The sequence below is a fragment of the Acomys russatus genome, chromosome X (assembly GCF_903995435.1).
Source record: "Acomys russatus chromosome X, mAcoRus1.1, whole genome shotgun sequence".
NCBI lineage: Eukaryota > Metazoa > Chordata > Mammalia > Rodentia > Muridae > Acomys > Acomys russatus.
Window position 1 is genome coordinate 42,785,923 of NC_067169.1, and position 21,280 is coordinate 42,807,202.

Below are 21,280 nucleotides of genomic sequence, written 5' to 3' on the forward strand. Positions count from 1 at the left end.
AGTGGTTTTGGCCTCCTCAAGCTTTTCCTATCAGTAGAAGACACTGCTGTAGACTAAGTAGAGGAGTGTGTGAGAAAAGAAGAATGCTCAGGTCTCTTATTCTTTTAGGAGAATGAAAGCAATCTTGTGCTCAAAACAGCTTTGCTTCAATATTCATTTTAAAAGTCATTTTCTCTTTCACTGACTCTTCAAATACTTGTTCATAGAAGTACTTTTTAAATCACTCTAATCCTAAGTGTTTTTCTTTTCAGGACTTTCAGAACTTTGTACTTATAGCCTTGATCCTGCAATATATATAGTAGAAGTAAAATAACTAAATATACTAATACCAGTAGTACATTTTCTTTTTAATTTCTGGAAAAATTAAGATGCCTTGTAGTAACCCCTCACTCTACTAACAATCCTCTTCTGTGCTTGCAGACAGAAGCCTACCTGAGTTGTACTCTGAAAGGCACCACTTAATAGCAGTTCAAAATTGATGCTTAGACTCATAGCCAAACATTGGGCAAAACATAGGGAGTCTTGTGAAAAAGTCCGGGGAAGGATTAAAGACCTCGAAGTGACAGGAGTGCCACAAGGAGACCAACAAAGCAAACTAACCAGGGCCCAGAGGGACCTGTGGAGACTGAAGCACGAACCAAGGACCATGTGTGGACTGAACCTAGGCCTCCTACACATATGTAGCTGATGGACAGCTCAGGCTTCATGTAGGTTCCCTAGTAAGTGGAGTGGGGGCTGTCTCTGACATAGACTCTGTTGCCTGCTTTTTGATCACTTCCCCCTGGCAGGACTGCCTTGCTAGACCACAGGGAAAGAGGATGAACTCAGTACTGATAAGCTGGTGTGGGTAAGTGGGGGGGCTATCCTTTTCTGAGAAATATGGGAGGTGTAAGGGGAGAAGGACCTAAGACAGGTCACAAAGTGTATAAATAAATTAATTAATTTAAAAAAGATCCCAGGTAATTGTTTATATTGACAATGCTTAAATACATCAAAGACAGTCAATTTCCATTTTAAAAGTGTGTATATATGTATATATGGATAAATGTGCACTATGAATTATTACTACTATAAAATGCTAAGCTAGAAAATCTATATAATAAGAAATTTATAGTAGATAAGCTTTGAATGCTTTATTTTAGAATTATGGTAATTTCACATGATTTCAGGGTTTAGGGCTATAAACTACACATTTAACTATAAAGATCTGGTTTATTATGAGACAGTGTTTCACATTCCTATTCTTGATTATGTAAAACACATTTGTATGACTGCATTTGTTTCTGTTTGCTGTTTTGTTTTAAATGGAATTATTTTTATTGAGACAAGATCTAGGTATCTCTGACCTGGAACTACTTCCGTAGACCTGAATGACCTTGAACTCATAGAGATCTGCTACCCACTGCCTCTCCAGTACTGGGATTAAATGTGTATACTACCATATCTAGTCTGCCATGAAGTTTTAATAGTCTCCAAAATTTATATATCTGTGTTTTCATTTTATGTTTTCTAACTCTAAGGAGAATCCAAAATCAATATTTTTATGGATAGATATAATATAAAAAAGCCTTACTGTCAGGCTTATTTTCATAACAACCAATTCTAGGTAATTTTAAGGTGATGTAAATTCGAAGGTATTAAGATTTTTATATAAAAAAAATTCATAGCATAGAATTAAATGTGGGGAGTGTTTATTGTTAAAGTATCCAGGTTGGGCATTTGTTTTTTAAAAGATAGTAGATAAGAAATATGGAACAAAGTAAATCTTCTGATTTCCTTCTTATGTGTTAACTTGGACTTGGGGTCATGTTGCTAGGTGATAGAGGAATGACCTGAATACAGTCAACAGCACGGAGTCCTCAACCACAGATTTCACTTGCTTCCAATATAATTTTGCACTCTGATTCTGAAACTGAAAATTCTGTGGTCCAAATAAAGAATGACTATATCACGGGGTCAAAGAGATCAGCATCATGCTCTTTCACCTCTTTAATATCCCATCCACTTGTAAGGGCAGGAATTGTTTCATCACAGTCATACACACACCCGTTTTCTCAGTCAAGAGATCATCACTGTCTAAATTCCTTCTAGATTCCACTTCATCCTCACATCTGACTTGATCCTTATTTCTCTCTTCGTCGGTATGATTCCCCAAAAGATTTTACTTTTACTCTGGAGTTCCATGTTCTCTATATTCTTTACACTAAAAATATTGATACCACTTGGAAACACACACACACACACACATTTAGAATATGTATGTAATGTAGCACATCTATATAATATAGCATTTTCTCTACTTTCAGAATTACACATACATAATGAAGATATATTTCTAAAGTATATTTACATGAGTGCCTTAAGAACTTTAAGTATATAAATTCCTTTTGTGACTTTGGAGGCTTAGAAGCCCCATGCTGAAGAGAATTATTGATGTAAACTGAGTGTAAGACTGACAGCCTGAGAGTAAGGAAAGTCAGGTGTAGTCTGAGTCCTGGTTTGCCACATAAGAAGCCATCTTCATAAGGAGGTTCTTTGATGCTCATCATCCTCTTTGAGGTAGGCTGGGTGTTGCTAGGCGTTAACCTGTCTCACTGTCAGCGAATCTTTAAAATAATTTAAAAAAAAAACAGTTTTGAATACCACATTCTGCATGTCTCTGAGGTTTTTGAAGATCTTATCTAACTATCCTATCTTTCTATAGAATCATATCTATCTGCCACACCTAAGAGGAATATTCTTGTGATAAAAGTAGATTAGCAATTGACATTAATATGATTTGATCAGCTAACAATTAACTTGTATAACTTATTTATCATAAACAGCCTGCAGTAGCATTTTCAAAGTATTAGAAGTACACCTGCCACTGATTACCTGAGTATACCAGGAGTGCAGGTTAGTAGCTTTCCAGATGAGAAGATGACAGAGACAGTTTTCTACTTGAATAGTCACCCAAAACTCTCTATGATGTTGTAGCATCTTCTTCAGCCTTCTGGCCTAATATATCTGACAGACATTTTGGTGAGGCAGGAACTATTGAGGACACGCTTACCCTGTTTGGCAGAGTTTTGTTGTTGATTCTGCCTGCATCCAAAATTGTCCTTTAAAATAATAAAAGCAGCTTTAAATGCCATATTATGTAGGTCTCTGAGGTTTTTGAAGAAATTATGTAATTATTTTCCCTTATCTTTCTATAGAATCATATCTATCTGTTAAACCTAGCATGCATATTCTTGTGATAAAAATAGACTAGTAATTGACATGACCATGATTTGATCAACTAACAATTAGCTTATATTACTTGATTATCCTAAGCAACCTGCAATAGCACTTGCAAAGTATTGGAAGTAAACCTTGTATTATAATCAAGTTATATGGGTACAATACTTCATATTAGAGTAGAAATATATATAATGTGTATAAAAATAATCTTAAATTTGAATTCCATACCAATGTATCAAAATTAAACTTATTTTGCATCAGTATACAAAATTCTATACCAGTGAATTAAAAATAACCATGTGAGTGACAATTGAGGCATTAAATTGAGGAGTAGATTCAATAATCTACTTTTTGTCCTATTATCCTTATATATTTGTATATTCCCCCTTCTTTCTTTTCAACCCCTATCTCCAAACCTAAGAAAGAAAGATAAAGGAAAAGAGAGACATCCCTGAGCCCAACCTTGTTTTATCTCTGAATAAGACCAATAGCATTTTCTAACCAACTCCTAATGAAAATAAGCATCTATTGCCCAGGAAAGCAAACAAAAACCTACCAAACCCCCCCTTAAGGGAAATGGGGCATCATTCTCCTAAGGTTTCTTCCAGCTAATTTGGAATGAATAATACCTTTGTAAGAGACCACATAAACTTGGAGAAAATGGTTACTAAATCTCGGAATAGCATTTGTTGCCCAGTTTAGAAATGTTGAGAAATTTCAAGCTTAATTAGAGTCCTGTGTAGGACAGTCTAAAATGCTGGACCAATTGGGATTGGAAGCCTTCTTTGAAGCTGTCTTGTTCTGACGAGGAACAGCAACTGAAGCACTTTGTGTTGCAACATGAAGGATACAGGATGTCAGTGTCCAGCAAGCTGAGAGTAATAAATCCTATCAGATCCAGTGTCAGGTTCTATTTATTCTGAAAACGTATGATTTTTCACAAGCATTATACAGTCCTAAAATTATAAATGTATGATGTATGTGTTATGTACAGAACAATTAAGGCAGAAAATTCCTCTTATAATTTCCTTGTCTTTAAACTTTGGAGTATCTTAGAGCTTAGTGTGCTGGCATCTCGTCTTCTCTTTATGCACCCACCCTGCACATGAGCTCATCTAGTTTCAAGTCATTTTATTCGTGTCAATGACTATTTTTTTCCTTTAGCGTTTATTTCCTCTTCCATAAACTGCATTTTTATTTCTAGAGTCACTTGATAATTTAATAGGCTTTTCAATCTTGACATGTTTAAAAGAAAATTTTGATTTATCACTGGTCAATCTAATTCATAGTATTTGTCATCCAAGTATATTACACCTCCACCATATTGATTGTTTTTTTTTTGTTTTTTTTTTTTTTTTGGGCGGGGGGAGAGGAGGGGCCTGAAATAAGTTTTTACTCCTCTCACACATTTCAAATCAAATCCAGAATTAAATCCTATTGACCATAAATTTGAAATGTAGGCAACTTTGAATGCATGTTTTTTTTACTGAAAAAAAAATCACTATCATTTCTTCTTTTGACTAGCATTAGTGCCTTCTGGCTAGCTTCTTTAATAACTTTCACTGTAGCAATGGGATTAGGGACTGTCTCTGACTCTGTTGCCTGCCTTTGCATCCCTTTCTCATAGCTGGGCACCTTGTCTGATCTCAGTGGAAAAGAATGCACTTAGTCCTCATGTGAAGTGAGGTATCAGAATGGGTTGGTATGGGGCTGCCCCTTCTCTGAGAAGGTAGAGGTAAGGGCCATGAAGGGAGGACTAGGAGGAGAGGATGGAGGGGGCTAGAATCAGGATGTAAAGTGATTAAACAAATAAATAAAGGAAAAATTAAAAAACAGAAAATACTACACATAAATAGTACAGTTTGAATAGTTTGGGTTATAATGGCATAGGCTTATACAACCATAAATATATAAACATAAATCTTGATTTAATTAAATGATATTCATTAACTTGAAAAAATCATAAATTCAGGAATAAAATCATTCCTCAACAATTAAAATAAGAATAACATTTACTGAAATGAATTTTACACATTATAAAATTTATAAAATCTTAATTGTACAATTTAATGACTTAAACATTTTTTCTGTAACATAAAACCATCATATGTCAAGTTTAGAATGTTTTCATCCTCCATTCCATGTTTCTATTCCTAGCTCAAGCCCATAAAACTATTGTGTGTAACAATATGTACCATTATTTGCATAGGGAGGCCTGAAGAAAACTGTGGAGTCAGTTATCACTTTCTACCATGTGGGTTCCTAGAAACAGATCCAGGTCTTCAGGCCTGACAGCAAGTATTCTTCGCTGCTGAGCCATCTCATTGACAATTCCTTGGCCTATTTTCATTTGATGCTACATCATTATTTAATTTTTAAAAATTCCTTGTCTATTGTGACTTATTGAAATATCACCCAAATGGGGAAAATATACAAACTATTCATATATATTATACCTTTACTATGTTCCTTTTCTATCAGCACAATTTGTTTGCAACTGGTTTGCTCCTTTCTATGTTTGTAAAATATATCACTGCATCCATATACTCTATTTTGTCTGTATATTTTGATGTTGATGAACATTTATTTCAGTGAATACCACAATGAGTTATTCTGCAATCACTTCATGTGTAGGTCTTTGTATGCAAGTGTTCATTATTCTTAGATAGATAGATACTGGTCAAGTAGTAGTTGCATGTTGTATTTTATGAGAAACTCAAACATTTGTCCACTGGCTTCAACATGACTATGAACATGATACTTATGCAATAGAAGTAATTTCCTTCACTACGATAATAATTATAAATTTGGAGTTTCGTTGTTCGGAATGTTAGCCAGTAATCACATGTCAGTATTTAAAGGTTAAAGATTCGGCAAACTAATGCTTTCCTTCCTCAGGCACATTAGCCACATTTGAATTATTCAGTAGCCATGTGTGGGCTGCCAATGAACATTGTTAGTTCTGTCACTGCAGAAAGTTCTCTTGGATGATCATTCTATATAATCACCACCCTCTTCTTACCTGAGTGATTTTTACTTACATAAAATAAAAGGACTGATTTTTAATTGAACAGAATTCCTGGCAAGTTACTTATTTTCATTCTATTTCTAAATCCTCAAATAATGTAAGACTATTTAAAAAAGAAATTAGGTCAATAGTATTAATATTTATCAAGCTGTAGCTTTCGATCTTAATCTTAATTTTGGAGGAATGTAAGTATTTTATCATAAAACCTCTCTTTTGACTCCTTCTTGGTCTTGTATTCTAACTAAAATAAACAAAATAAATGAAGTGCTAAATCTCTCTCAGAGTTTCATCTGCAACATTTTGGTCTATATGCCCTGGGATTTGTACAAACACATGAACTGTTTTCTCACAGCAACTCCTCAAAGTAGATAGTTAGGGCCTCTTATGGATACTCCAATTCTTCTATGAAAGACTTCTTGTAAAACTATGAATTCATATGCCATAGACATTGTGTTTTATATATGCAATGGATGCAATAATTGATATGCCACCAATTTGATATTATAATAGACAGTTTTTCCTTATACAACAATTAAGTGAAAAAATTTAGGAATAGCTTTTAACCTTATAATGAATGAGCCTATGTTTCTCCCCATATCATCATTTTTTATGGGCTAGGGCAAAAAAGAGGAAGATAAAAGTACTTTTAGAGGTGGGGGCCTCTGTCCATTTCTCTTAGTGTTGGTGCCCATCTGCCACAGAGTCCTGTAGGCCTTGTCTCTGAGTTTATTTTTGCTTGTGAGTCTAGCCTTTAACTGATGAGCCATCCTTCCAGTCCAAGTCTTTGAGTTTATATGTGTGTCAGTCCTGCTGTGTTTAGACATGTTTGTTTCCCTGGTGTCCTCCATCCCCTCTGTCTCTTACAATCTTGCTGCCTCCTCTTCCACAGAATTATGAGCCCTGAGGGAAAGGATTTGATGGAGACATCCCATTTAAGACTGAGTGTTCCAAGGTTTCTCACTCTTTATACATTGTCTGCCTGTGGGTCTGAAGCTTTCTCTAATTCATAATGACTCACAAATGAAAATTAGTTTTCTCCAATGGAGTCTCACTGTGGAAGCAAACCACTTTTTTTTTTTGTTTTTTTGTTTTTTGTTTGTTTGTTTGTTTTTCGAGACAGGGTCTCTCTGTGTAGCCTTGGCTGTCCTGGACCCGCTTTGTGGACCAGGCTGGCCTTGAACTCACAGCAATCCACCTGCCTCTGCCTCCCGAGTGCTGGGATTATAGGCATGAGCCACCACACCCAGCTTGCAAACCACTTTTAATGTCAGGTCCCACACCCAGTTGTACATGGCTATCTGTGGAGTTATCATCATCATCTTCATCATTACTACTACTACTGCTGCTGCTGCTACTACTACTACTACTACTACTACTATTATTATTATTATTATTGTAAGGTCCTTGTGTCTATACTATGGTTTCAAGTTATGTGTTTTTATGGGTTTCCTGTATTTGTGAAAGTGTATGTCTTTATCTTTATGTATTTGTTTTGCTTTTTCTTTGTCTCTATTTCCTTTATTTTACCATATTATTTATATGTCTATTTGTTTTATAATGAAAGACAAAGTTAGAATAGATTTAGATGGGAAGGGAGGTGGTGAGGATCTGGGATTAATTGAGGGACAAGGAATTCTAAATAGAATATATTGTATGAGAAAAAAAAAAGAAAAGAAAAGCAGAAAAAAGTTCAAGGTCATCCTTAGCTATGTAGGATTTAAGGCACAGACAGGGAAACATAAGATTCTGTTTCAAAAATAAAGTTTTTTTCACATATTGCAAAAATAGTACATTTATAGATTAAGAATTTTGCCTTTAAAACATGTAAATTATTCCAACTCAAAAGCCTGTTAGAGCTAGTTATAGAGACTCAAATAAATACAATGATCACTGGGAAATAACTTCTCCCTAGGCTTTCATTTCTCCACAATCAAGTCAATATGAAAGAGTAATGTTTTAAAAACCTTATGGCATAGATATAAATGTTCCTCAAAATCATGTGTTTAAACTAAGTGTTCACACACACACACACACACACACACACACACACACACACACACACACACACATATATATATATATATAATAAACTACCTACAGCAAAAAGAACCATGAAACAATCAGGAGTTATATAAAAGTTACACTCATAGTGTTTTATCTATTTATATTTGACAACCTTGAAGAAAACATGTGTAATAATATAAATGTATATGTAAAAAACAAAAATAAATTTTAAAAATGAAAAAATAAAACAAGTGTTCCTATGGAGGACTTGAGTAGGTGATTGCATCATGAGTGTTCTGTTCTCATCAAAGGGTCAATTCATTGATATATTTCTGATCTCATGGACTATCAGAAGGTAGCAGACATTTAGGAGTGTGTCCTAGTTATGGGAGCTAGGTCACGGATATATGTTGTCTAAGGCCTCCTTTCTTATCTTTCTCTCTTGGTGACCAACATGAGATGAATAGCATTGCTCCACTATCATTTTCTGTCAATCAACAGAGCCACAGGGGCCATAATGAATCTTTCCTCCCTTTAATTTTCTCAAACACTTTGTCACAGTAATTAAAAGTTGACTGATACTACAGTTATCAAATAAATTTGAAACTCTAAATATAGTAAGAATTCAATAAATAATAGCTAATTAATTCATAGTCACCTTCTTTAATAAGCTATTACCCATTTTGATACTATAATTGGAACCTCCTTTTGACTTTGTCTTATTCAAATAACAAACCTAATCAGGAGGAATCTTTATCATAATTGTTGGTCTACCATGATTCTGAATATTTACCTGATCACAGTCCTGGAATATTTTGTTTGAAATTACCCACTATTATTCTAGACATGCTTAGTAGAACTGGCTTCATTTGTACCGTGTTTATTATATTTTATGTATTATGGGCCCTTGATGCCATTTGTACATATGTTTTCACTTAATCATTGGAAATTGTACTTTTCTCAGAAGTGGTCTCTGATATGGGCTCTCTTTTGCTGAACACAATGTTTCTATATGTTTAGCCTTATATTATTTGTGGGATTAAATTTTTAGCTTTGATGAGACAAGACGCTATGTGTGAGCCATTAAAGTCTAGCTATTGATCAATGAATAGAGTTTTAAGTAAAAGCATGTAATATGTGCACAGATATGGTGAAATGATATGCATTGAAACTTAGTATCACAGCAAGTAGCCAAGAAGAGACTTGATACCCTATGAGAATATACAGGGGGACGTAATCCCCCTCAGGAACAGTCATAGGGGAGGGGAATAATGGGAAAATGGGGGGGGAAGAATGGGAGGATACAAGGGATGGGATAAACATTTAGATGTAACAAGAATAAATTAATTAAAAAAAAGAAACTTAGTATCTTTTGAAAAACTTCTTAATGAAGAACAGTTAGTGAGGAGTGCTTCAATGGCTCAGTGTTCAAGATATGTGCCATTTTCACTGAGGGAATACATTTTGTTAGATAAATAGCAGTGTCAAGACTTATTTGTTTAGAATGAGCACATGTGCACAAAACATATAATAAATGGTCTAAAAATGAAAATGTTAAAACACATTGGAGAAAAATTTATTAGACCAATATATAACAAAAATTATGTAACAGAAACAAAAGAGTCTTAGTCTTCGTAACTTATGCCTCAAATGAGGGAGATATGAAAATAAGACTTACTAATCTCAATTAGAATCATAGTAGTTTTACATGTTTTACTTAAATATTTTTAAATTTATTTGGAAAGTATAGCAATATGAGTACTCTTGCTCAAAAGATAAAAACTGCATTTATTCAAAATCCTACTTCAAAAGAAATGAACTTTAAAGAGATGTTGATTGAATTTAAAATATTCATAGAGATTTTATGCCCACATTGAACTTGGTATTTTACTGAAAGAAGTAGTAAAAGAGACATCTATGTGTGGTAGCTAGATTGTATTACTAGAAAATTAGTGGAAGGGTAATTTATTGGAATAAATATCTTATGATATTCTTCATTGATGAAAAGAATATGATCAATTTTCCTATCACTATAGGATCCCCAAGGGAAGTAGAGACAATAACTGTTACCTCTTACAGTGATAACATGACATAGCAAATAACATCAAAACATTCACAAGCAGTAACTTTTGGGCTTGTTATTTAGGGTCATCATCAAGGTGTCTTTAGGCTTCTAGGCTTAGCTAATATCCATATTTAAGAACAAGATGACTCAGCTGCTTATGGCTGAAACTAGCAAAGTGACATGTGTCTTATTCACCAGCAACTTTAGAATACTGCAGTGATAGATGAAAAAGTGAGGAATGCCCTTGTACACATGCATCTTGTGAGCAGGATATTTCTGTAATAATTATGCTCATTTCATTGATGTGAACAAATGATAAAGCCAACTCCAGGGCTATAGGAAAAGCTTGCATTCAACTTAGAAAGCTAAGTTGATAGACAAGGAAGGCATGAGGAATTGGGGTACACATTTTTGCAATTAATCTATCATAGTGCCAATGGGGGAAAAGTCAGATTTAATTAAGTATCCAATCTAAAGGGCACTTGGGCTAGATTATTATGCCATTAAGAAAACAACTTTCATGCTTACTCTATTTCTTCTATTTCCTTGATACTCAATTAAGTTATAACCACAAAGAGAGATTGCAGAAGTGAAAGAGAATATTGAAAAACCCTAGGAAGTAATAAGTTGGTATCCACATGCAGTAAGCTCAAACTTAGGCAGCTAAGACTAAATTTTCAAGTAAGATGAAACATTTAAAAATACAATGTAGAACTAGATGGCAAGTATTGGAATAAGGTTGTATTTGGAGGATTAAAAGTTGTAACGTATATATATTTTATTGTCAAGACTCTAGCAGATATTAATTGTCCTTGGATTTTCATCATAACTTTGGGGAAGAACTATTCCAATTAAAATAATATAGAGACAAAGTGTTGCTTTATGTTTAAGTTCAATTAGCAATTCTATTTTAGATAACTTTTTACTTTTAGATAAAAATTTAGTTAACAGTGTGTGTGTGTGTGTGTGTGTGTGTGTGTGTGTGTGTGTGTGTGTGTGTGTGTCCCCTTGATTGCAGTATCCACAGAGGTAAAAAGAGGATGTCAAGTTCCCCTGGAAATAGAGGTACAGGCATATGTGAATTTCCACATGGGTGATGGGAACTGGAATTTTGTCCTTTGTGAAAGCAGAAGCACATGCTCTTTAAGGGCTGAGAAACCTCCCCAACTCCAATTGGTAATTCTTGTTTAGTAATTACATTATTTCAATTTATACTTCTTCTAATACCCAATACCATTTATCTTTCTTTCTATCTCTGAATTAAACACTTTAGATTTCTGATATAAATAGGGACTTTTTATTTTAATGTCTTTATATGGCAGGTTTATTCTAATCAGCATATTATCCTAAAGGCTCATTCAAGTTGTAAATTTTCCAAGATTTCTATACTTTCAATGGAGAATCAATTTATTTATTGATGGAAAATTAGTAAGCTTCTACCTGTTGGCTGTGTGAATAGTGCTAACATGAATATGGGTATACAAATATATTTCTGAGTCCTTACCTTTAAGCCTTTTGTGCATATATCCCAGTGTGGAATTGTAGTTCCTCTTTATATGTCTTCAGGAGAAACATCTTTTATGTAAAAAATTGTTATGATGATGTAGCCTTATATGATGCTTTCCACAAAACACCTGAGGGATGAATAACAGGAGTATGTGTGAAAGAAGATCAGTCACTAAACTATACACATTTGCTTCACGCAAAAACAATATTTTTAGGTAATGCGCATGACATGGTTCACAAAGATGAAATAATACACATCAGAATGATCTGATCAGTGACAAATTATTGGAGTTCTCCCCTAGAGTTTCTGATAAGCAAGCTTGTCAGGAAGTGATCCAGATTGGATCATTTAGCTATAAATGGGATGTATACCTCAAATCCTCCTATTAAGGGCTCAGGCAATATCATGGAAGAGGCGGCATAAAAAGTGTAAGAGCCAGAGAAAATGGAGGAAATCAGAACAAGGCCATTTAAATAAACTGAACTCTTGGATTCTGTTAGAAAAGCTCACCTCTGTGTTGCTCGCCTTCTTCTCTGAGGTCTCACGTTCTCGTTTTTCTTCTGTCTGTGTGTTTATCATTGAATCCATTTTCATTTTCAGATCTTGATAATGGGAAAATGGGGGGGGGGAGGAATGGGAGGATACAAGGGATGGGATAAACATTGAGATGTAACAAGAATAAATTAATAAAAAAATGCAAAAAAAAGTTACAAAGTTACTACAAAGCAAAATAAATAAATAAATAAATAAATAAATAAATAAATAAATAAACTGAACTCATATTAACTCACAGAGACTTAAGCAGCATGCACAGGGCCTGCACAGATCAGCACCAAGCTCGACACACATTACATATAGTTTACTGTTTTACGGCATTTTGAGTGTGTGAACAAGTTTGTCTCTGATTCTTGTGCCTTCTCTTGGGCCTTTTTCCTTCAGTTTGTTTGCCCTGTCTAACTTCAATGTGATAGTTTTTATTTTATCTTACTACATTATATTTTTTATGATGTGCTATTAGCTCCTACAACTCTGTTCTTTTTTGAATGAAAGACAGAAAGGGGATAGATTAAGAAGGGAGGGGAGGTTAAGAGGAACTAGGAAGAGTAGAAGTATAGGAAAGTGTAATCACAAGATATTTCATAAGAAAAGAATCTATTCTCCATAAAAGGGAGAAAAAGAATATATTCTGTAGAAGAAGCATCTGTGGTGATGGCTGAGCAAGGTATTTATCTATGAAAATAGCAGAATATCCTTAAGAGTAATTTTATCACTGCTACTTCTTTTTAAAGACGAGAATTATTTGGTTTTACCCTAGGTCCCTGGGCTATGTTGACTCTGGTTCTTGGTCACCGAAGGAGTGGCAGGTATGTGTTCTATCTCATGGCATGGGCCTTAAGTCAAATCAGACATTAGTTGGTTAATCCTACAAGCTTTGTGTCACCATTGCCCTAGCGTATTTTGCAGGCAAGACAGCTTTGTTGATCAAAGGATTTGTGGCTGGGTTGATATATATATTTCTCTTTTGGTGGCCTACAGAGTACCTTCCCATAAAAAAGACACTAAAACAGAGAGGTGAAGGTTCTATCTAAGGCACCATCTTCACCTCTCTATGTTCAATGAGTTGAAAGGGTGCTGTCTTCAGCAATAGGGCTTTGTCAGTTTGTGGAAAGCAACCTATTGTCTTGATAATACCCTGGTTTGTTTGAGGATTTTCATGAGACCACTTTGCCAATAAAGTAATTGGATGTAACCCCAGTCACAGTAGTGGAAACCTCCTTTGGTGACAAAACATAGCCACTTGGTTATCCATCTCCCTTATTATTTGGACTTCATTATGATCACCTTCATAGTTTCCATTGCACTTGGTTTCTTCTATACAACCCTTTAACTGTCCCTCAATTCTAGCTGTCTTTCCCCTTATTCTCTTCCCCTCCCAATCTGATCCTCTTGTTCTGGTTCTTCTTGCCTCCAGCCCACCCTTAAAATCTATTCTATTTCTTCATCCCATGGAAGTCTATGTGTGTCCCAGCCCAAGTGCCCTCCACTATAACTAATCTTTCTGGATATAACAATTGTAGCTTGGTTATCATTTAGTTAATGGATGATATCCACGTATAAGCAAGTACATAGCATATTTATCTTTCTGGGTCTGTATTACCTCACTGAGGATGATTTTTTTTTGTAGTGCCATCCATCAGCCTGCTGATTTGATGGTGTCATTTTTTAGTAGATAGTATTCCATTGAGTAAATGTTTCATATATTCTTTTTCCATTCTTCTGTTTAGGGGTATCTAGGTTCTCCTCCCCCAATTTCTGGCTATGGTAAATAGAACAGCAATGAACTTGGTTGAATAAGTTACCATGCCATAGGGTAAAAAGACCTTTGGGTATATGCACAAGAGTAGCATAGCTTTATTTTTTAGGTAGATTGATTCCCATCTTTCTGAGGAATCACCATACTGATTTCCACGGTGACTGTAGAAGTTTGCACTCTCACCAGCAATAGATGGATGTTCCCCTTATTCTGCATCCTCACCAGCATGAACTGCCACTTGTTTTATTGATCTTAGCTGTCCTGACAGGTGTATGGCATTTCAAAGTAATTTTGATTTACATTTCTCCAGTAGCTAAGAGTTGCATAATAAAAACTTTGATGAAAGAAAGGTGGTACCCCAAAAGCTAGTGCTGGCAACAGTATCTTTCATGACATTCTGGACTCAAATCAGGTTCTAGGGTGAATAGAAGGATTGTTATTGGGCAAACAAAAACCTAAACTTAGCATTTGTCAGAAATCTTGTGAACTGGGATCATGAGGAAAAATTATTATTTATCGTATCAATTTCCAATAGTAAACTACTTCATCCATAGGGCTTCTAGTTCGTGAATAAGCGAAACAGCCTGCAACATGCTAAATTCCAGGCTTTTCTGGTCTGGGACATTGCTCCCATTTCTACAAGTCCCCATAAAACTGGTAAGGTTTTATTTTATATGGAAACCTTCCACTACAGGTTTTCCTACTGACCTAGAGACTTCATATACACATACTGTTAGCCAAAAAATATGAGTTTATTGTGCACTTAATCTATGCTGAATAATTTCTATTTTTGTTTCAGTGAATATAATCGGCTCTTGGTTAACATATCAGACAACAGATATTCAACTTACAAGAGAAATCATAGAATATCTTTCAACATTATTTATGTTAGAAATGTGAAAACAGAATAAATAACATTTAGTGGCATTGTCAAAAATCATACCTATTTTGTAGCTTCTTGACAGCATGTATCCAAAGATTTTGAATCAAGATAAACATGATTTTCTAAATCTTACACTTCTTTATACAGATTTCTAAAATATCCAGAAATGTTTTTTCTTAGATAAAACAAAATATCATTGTATGCATTACTCACAAAAGATCTTATTTTAGACTATAATAGCCTCATGATGAAAATGACTTAGCTGACCATCAAATCTATTGTGGATGTGGTCCCTTGGAAAAATCACATCGAACTTTAATTTCTTTTAAAAAAACCACTTTGCATCCCAGTTGCATCCCCCTCTCTGCTCTCCTCCTGGTCTCACCTTCCCTATCTCTTCTCCCTATCACCCCTCACCTACTCCTCAGAAAAGGGGAGCAACCAGGACACATATTAACCCACCTCAGCACACCAAGTCACATCAGGACTGAGCACATCCTCTTTCACTGAGGCCTGACAAGGCAGCCTCTCCAGAGGGAAATGATCAAAAAGCAGGTAACAGAGTCCATGTCAGAGATAGCCTTTATTTCTCTTACTAGGGGACACACATGAAAACACGGCTGCCCATCAATAACATATGTGTAAGTGGCCTAGGTTCCAACCATGCATGGTCCTTGGTTGGTGCTTCAGTCTCCATATGGTCCCATGTGTCTAGGTTAGTTGACAATATTGGTCCTCTTGTGGAGTTCTTGTCTCCTTCAGGTCCTTCTATCCTGCACCCCACTTTTCTACAAGGTTTCTAGAACTGTTTAATGTTTGGCTGTGAGTGTCAGCATCTTTTTCAATCCCTTGCTGAGTGGGGACTCTCAGAGGACAGCTATGCTAGGCTCCCATCTGCAAGCATAGCAGAGTATTTTTAATAGTGTCAAGGGTTGTTGCTCTCCCATGTGATGGGTCTCTAGTTGGGCCAGGCATTGGCTGGACATTCCCTCAATCTCTGATGTAACGTTATCTCTGTACATCTTGTAGGAAGGGTAAATTCTGGGTTGAAGTTTCTGTTGGTGGGTTGGTGTTCCTCTCCCTTCACTACAAGTCCTATCTAGTTAGAGGGTGGACTCTTAAGTCTCCATGATCCCCACTACTAGGAATATCAGCTAGAGTTACTCCCATATGCTCCCAGGAGCCTATCCTGTCACAGGTCTCTATCTTGTCTCAGCGATGTCACGCCCTAATTTTGTCTTTGCTCTCCAAGACCTGTGGCCTCCTGCCCATGCTCTCCCCACATCTGAATGAAGTAACCCAGACCCAGAAAGACACATATGATATGTATTCACCTATAAGTGGATTTTAGTTATGTAGTACAGGATAATCATACTACAATTCACAGACCCAAAGAAGCTAAATAACGAGGATGGCCCAAGAGGGGATGCTTAAATCTCATTCAGAATGGGATATAGAATAGGCAACAGAAGTGGATGAGGAAAGGGAATAGGGTAGAATAGGGAGTTGGGAGGAAAATGAGGAACCTTAGTTTCTTAAATAGCAAGAAAAATCTAATTGCAGGTTTGGAGACATTTAACTACAGAAAAACAGTCTTACTATTGAGAGACAGAGCTACAAAAATGCAGCTATCGTTTTCCAGGTTACCTCACACACAATTCTGTCTCTAAACAGTAACCGTATCTACCAAAAATACAAGTTCATTTTTCTTTGGTTCTCTCAAGTCTAAGTTCTTCCATACCTGAGCTCAAGATTATTTCTTATTTCAGTGCTGGTTATAAGTTATAAAAATTTATTGTATTGTATAGCTATGATACAGTAATTATAATCATTCTTATTACTACAAAACATAATATTACAAATTTAATGGCTTAAAATATAATATATTTATTATTTATTAGTCCCTCAGTAAAAGAATGGGTAAAGAAACTGTGGTACATATACACTATGGAATACTACTCAGCTATTAAAAACAAGGAATTCCTGAAATTTGTGGATAAATGGATTGAGCTAGAAATTATCATAATGAGTGAGTTAACCCAGAAGTAGAAAGACTCAAATGGTATATACTCACTTATATCTGCATACTAGCCCAAGGGGCATGTCCCATGAAAGCCTTCACTTACCAGGAAACTGGGACAGAGGGGAAGACCCTATTGGGACTCTAGATGAGAGAAGCATGGGAGAATGGCAAAGTAGAAGGATCCAGAGGGTCCTAGAAACCTACAAGTAGAACATTATGATAGGCAGATTTGGGCCCAGGGGTCCCGCTCAAACTAAGGCACCAGCCAAGGACAATACAGGTGGTAAACTTTAAACCCCTACCCAGGTGTAGCCAATGGTCAGAACAGTCTTCACACTTGAGTGGAGAGTGGGATATGACTTTCTCACGTACTGTGGTGCCTCACATTTGACCATGTCCCCTGGAGGGGGAGACCTGGTGGCACTCAGAGGAAGGACAGCAGGTTACAGAGAAGAGACTTGATACCCTATGAGCATATACAGGGGGAGGTAATCCCCCTCAGGAACAGTCATAGGGGAGGGGAATAAGGGGAAAAGGGGAGGGAGGGAAGAATGGGAGGACACAAGGGATGGGATAACCATTGAGATGTAACAAGAATAAATTAATAATAAAAAATTTAAAAAGAGAGAGAAAAGAAGTCCAGGAATGATATGGATGAAGTCTCTGTTCCAGGATTCTTAGGGTCAATATACAAATATCCTGTAGGGGATAGAGATCTTATGTGAGGCTTCAAATTTATTTTTCTTCCCTTTTAAAATTTTTTATTAATTTATTCAGATTATATCTCAATTGTTATCCTGTCACGTGTATCCTCCCATTCCTCCCTCCCTCCTGCTTTCACCCTATTCCCCTCTCCTAGGTATATGACCACTACATGGTCATAGGCTATCAAGTCTCATCTTGGTAGTCTGTTTAATCTTTCTCTGACAATCAGAATGCACATTTGTTGGATTTGCTGGAGAAGACTCTCATTTTAAAGGACTTATGTGATTGAGTCATATGTATTCAGAAAATCACCATGACTTACTGTCAAATAATTTGAAACTCCAATTATATATAACTTTGATTAATTAATTAATTAAATTTACATCCCAATTATAGCTCCCTCCCTCCTCTACTCAGTCCCCCATTCCCCTTCCCTTACTCCTCAGAAAAGGGGATCCCGTCCCTCACCAATCCACCCCAGCTCCTCCCCTTCCCACGTGGCCTAGCAAGGTGGGCCTGCCAGAGGGAAGTGATCAAAAAGCAGTGAACAAAGTCTATGTCAGAGACAACTCCTGCTCCCCTCACTAGGGACCAACATGAAGCCTGAGCTGCCCATCAGCTACCAATTATACTTGTAAAATCCATTTACAGTAGTTCTTACATTACTATTTAAAGTGATTGTCCAGGAGAAGGCAAGCACATACCAGATGTGTGGATTAAACACTTTATTAATTTAGTCTGAGTCACTTACAATGCATTGGTGTTCCATTAAGGAAAGACTAAAAGCACTTTCCTTGGAGTTATTTAACCAAGAAAGAGTCCAGATTGAAATTCTCTGCTTTGTGTTCCCTGTGTTTTTTTCCCTCTGTCTATCTGCTCTATGACTTTGAGTATGCAACTGCTTGGAGACTGGTTTGTGAATCTTTTCCTGTGGCTGCATCTGTGTGTGTCTGGTGTATGACTGTGTGTCTGTCCCTAACAAAAGGCTTCTTTCTGTGATTATTAAACAACACAGAAAGCATGGGGCGGGGGAAGGATTAAGGGCTAGGTTACTGAACTCTTTAACAGACTTTTAGAAGGGATTAAGTCACTGACTCCAACTGACCCAGATATCAAACAGCACTACAAGCATCATTGTTTAGAAACTGTGACGTCCAAAGCAAACTCCGTTTCCCCAAAATATGAGGTTTATACAAAAGTCAGTGTTCCTCAGGAACTTGTGAAGCCATTTTCCTTATCACTGTCAGAAGAAGGGACAAATGGCTACCTATTGTCCCTATTAGCATACCAAATAACATGTTGGCCTCCAGTCTCAAATAGTATCACAAGTATTTGTTATGCATTTCAGAGTCCAAACTGGCATCCTGGTTCTGTCTATCTGCTCTATGACATCCTGTTTCTTCTCAGCTCTTCTCACTTGTTGCTTTACCCTAAAATTCCCCAGCTCTTGGGCTTCCCTCCCACCAGCTACTCATTTTTCATTTTTTCCTAGCTCTTTTGGCTATACTATCTTAGTCTTCTCTTGGTCTTCATCTCTTTTTCTCCCCACCTCTCTCTAATCTTCTCCTGCTTCTTTCCTGGCCAGATCCAGTCTGCTGGCCATGTTCAGCATACTAATTTCTCTCTCTGTCCTGGATTCTTTCATATTTACCAGATGGTTCACCTTTCCCTTAACCATACTTTAGAAGAGTTGTGTTGTCAGTTTATGCACAAACTAATATACAAATATTGTGTTTAACATTTATTATGGGTATTCATTTTAGAAGATTGCTTTCAATCTCTGTATTTTCTTCTTCCAGCAAATGATGTGTATTGTTATGGGTCAGGGGCATGGAAGAGTACATAATTTAAGACTTCAACTATACCTTAGCTTAGGTTGTAGAAGTTGATTACATGAGTAATTCAAAGCAAGTAAAATTAGTTTTTCCATTGTTCTCTTAAAAGCACGTTAAATAAACAGGCTGAGTACACAGTAGAATAGCAGTATTAGGCCTTGAGTGATCTTAAGGTGTATCATTAACACTGGCTGTGAGGTCCAGCAAAGGATATAGTCTTTTAGAATGTAAGACTTATTTTTATCATAGTGTATGACCACAAAAAGTGACTTGAAATACTTCGCCAATTCAAGAATTTAACCTACTGCAGATGCGTTTCTCATATCTAAAACAGAGTTGAGAATTTTAAGTTAATCCCTAAGTTAAATCTGTGAAATCCTAGCAAAACCTTTCCTAGGTAGATAGTGCTGTCCTCATGGACACAGCTTTAGAGAAGTACATGTTACAAGAAAGAAAGTTTTGCAGACGAAAGATAATGGAAAATTATACAAATAATTGTATTTTTATTTAACACTTTTTCTTTATCTCTGTCCAGATATTGACCAAAGAGAATCTAAATATACAATTTTGCAATGCTTTTAAGTATGAATGAAAGTATACTATGTAAGTAGATTATCTCTGAATGTACTAAGAAATGTTTGGTGGTGATTACTGGCTCTGAAATGGGGAACAATCTGTATCATGTTTGTAGAGATTGTTTTAGATACTGAAGGAAGATATAAGTGTTCCACACCCCTATAATCCTAGCACTCTAGAGGCTATGGCAAGAAGTTGACAAATTGGAAGACATTTGAGGATACAGAGAGAGATGTGTGAAAGATGGTTATGGATTGAGGTGACTGTTGTCTAAGACAGTCTATTAGATTGGACAACCCTGTGTTTTATGACAAAGAACATACCCTTGATTTCTTCTAGTCATGCAAGGCCAAGTAGATTATAAAGATTTCCAGCTATATTTTACTCTAGTTCTGTAAGACTCAAGTAAAGAAAAAGTAAAAGAAACTTGGATTAAGGCTGAGTAGACAGTTGGGTGTGGTGGCACACTCCTTTAATCACAGCACTCAGGAGGTAGAGGCAGGAGGATCTCTATGAGATTGAACCTAGCCTGGTCTGCACAGCAAGTCTAGGACAGACAGGGCTATATAGAGAAACCCTGTATCAAAAAACCAAAATGGAAAAAAAAAAAAAAACCAGAGTACACAAGAACAAGGTATGTTGAATTTAAAGAACCTTTGTTTGATAACACCTCATTATGCTAGGAGAACAAGCCACATATACAGAGATCAGTAAAATGTGACATATTCTCCTATGCTATTTATATGAAAGACAGTTGATACATACCCTGGATACAAGTTGAATTCTGCAGAATTTTGTGTGGTTTACTGACCACAGAAAGGATGCATAGTCTACTTTAACATCACCAATCATTTTGTGGCCAAATTCTGAAAGGCATTTTCAAAATTTAGCTGATATAAAAGTAGAAAGAATGAATTTACCAGATAATAGATTCTAGATTTTAAAACATTGACATACTAGAATATTTAGTAAGATAAGACAAAAGTTTATACGAACCATGTATATGCTGTTATATTATAATATCAATAACTACTTACTTCAAAAAGTCATATTAACTCTTTTAATATGTTTTAAGTGTGTCAGTGAATATTTAACTTATATTACCTAATATATTTCAA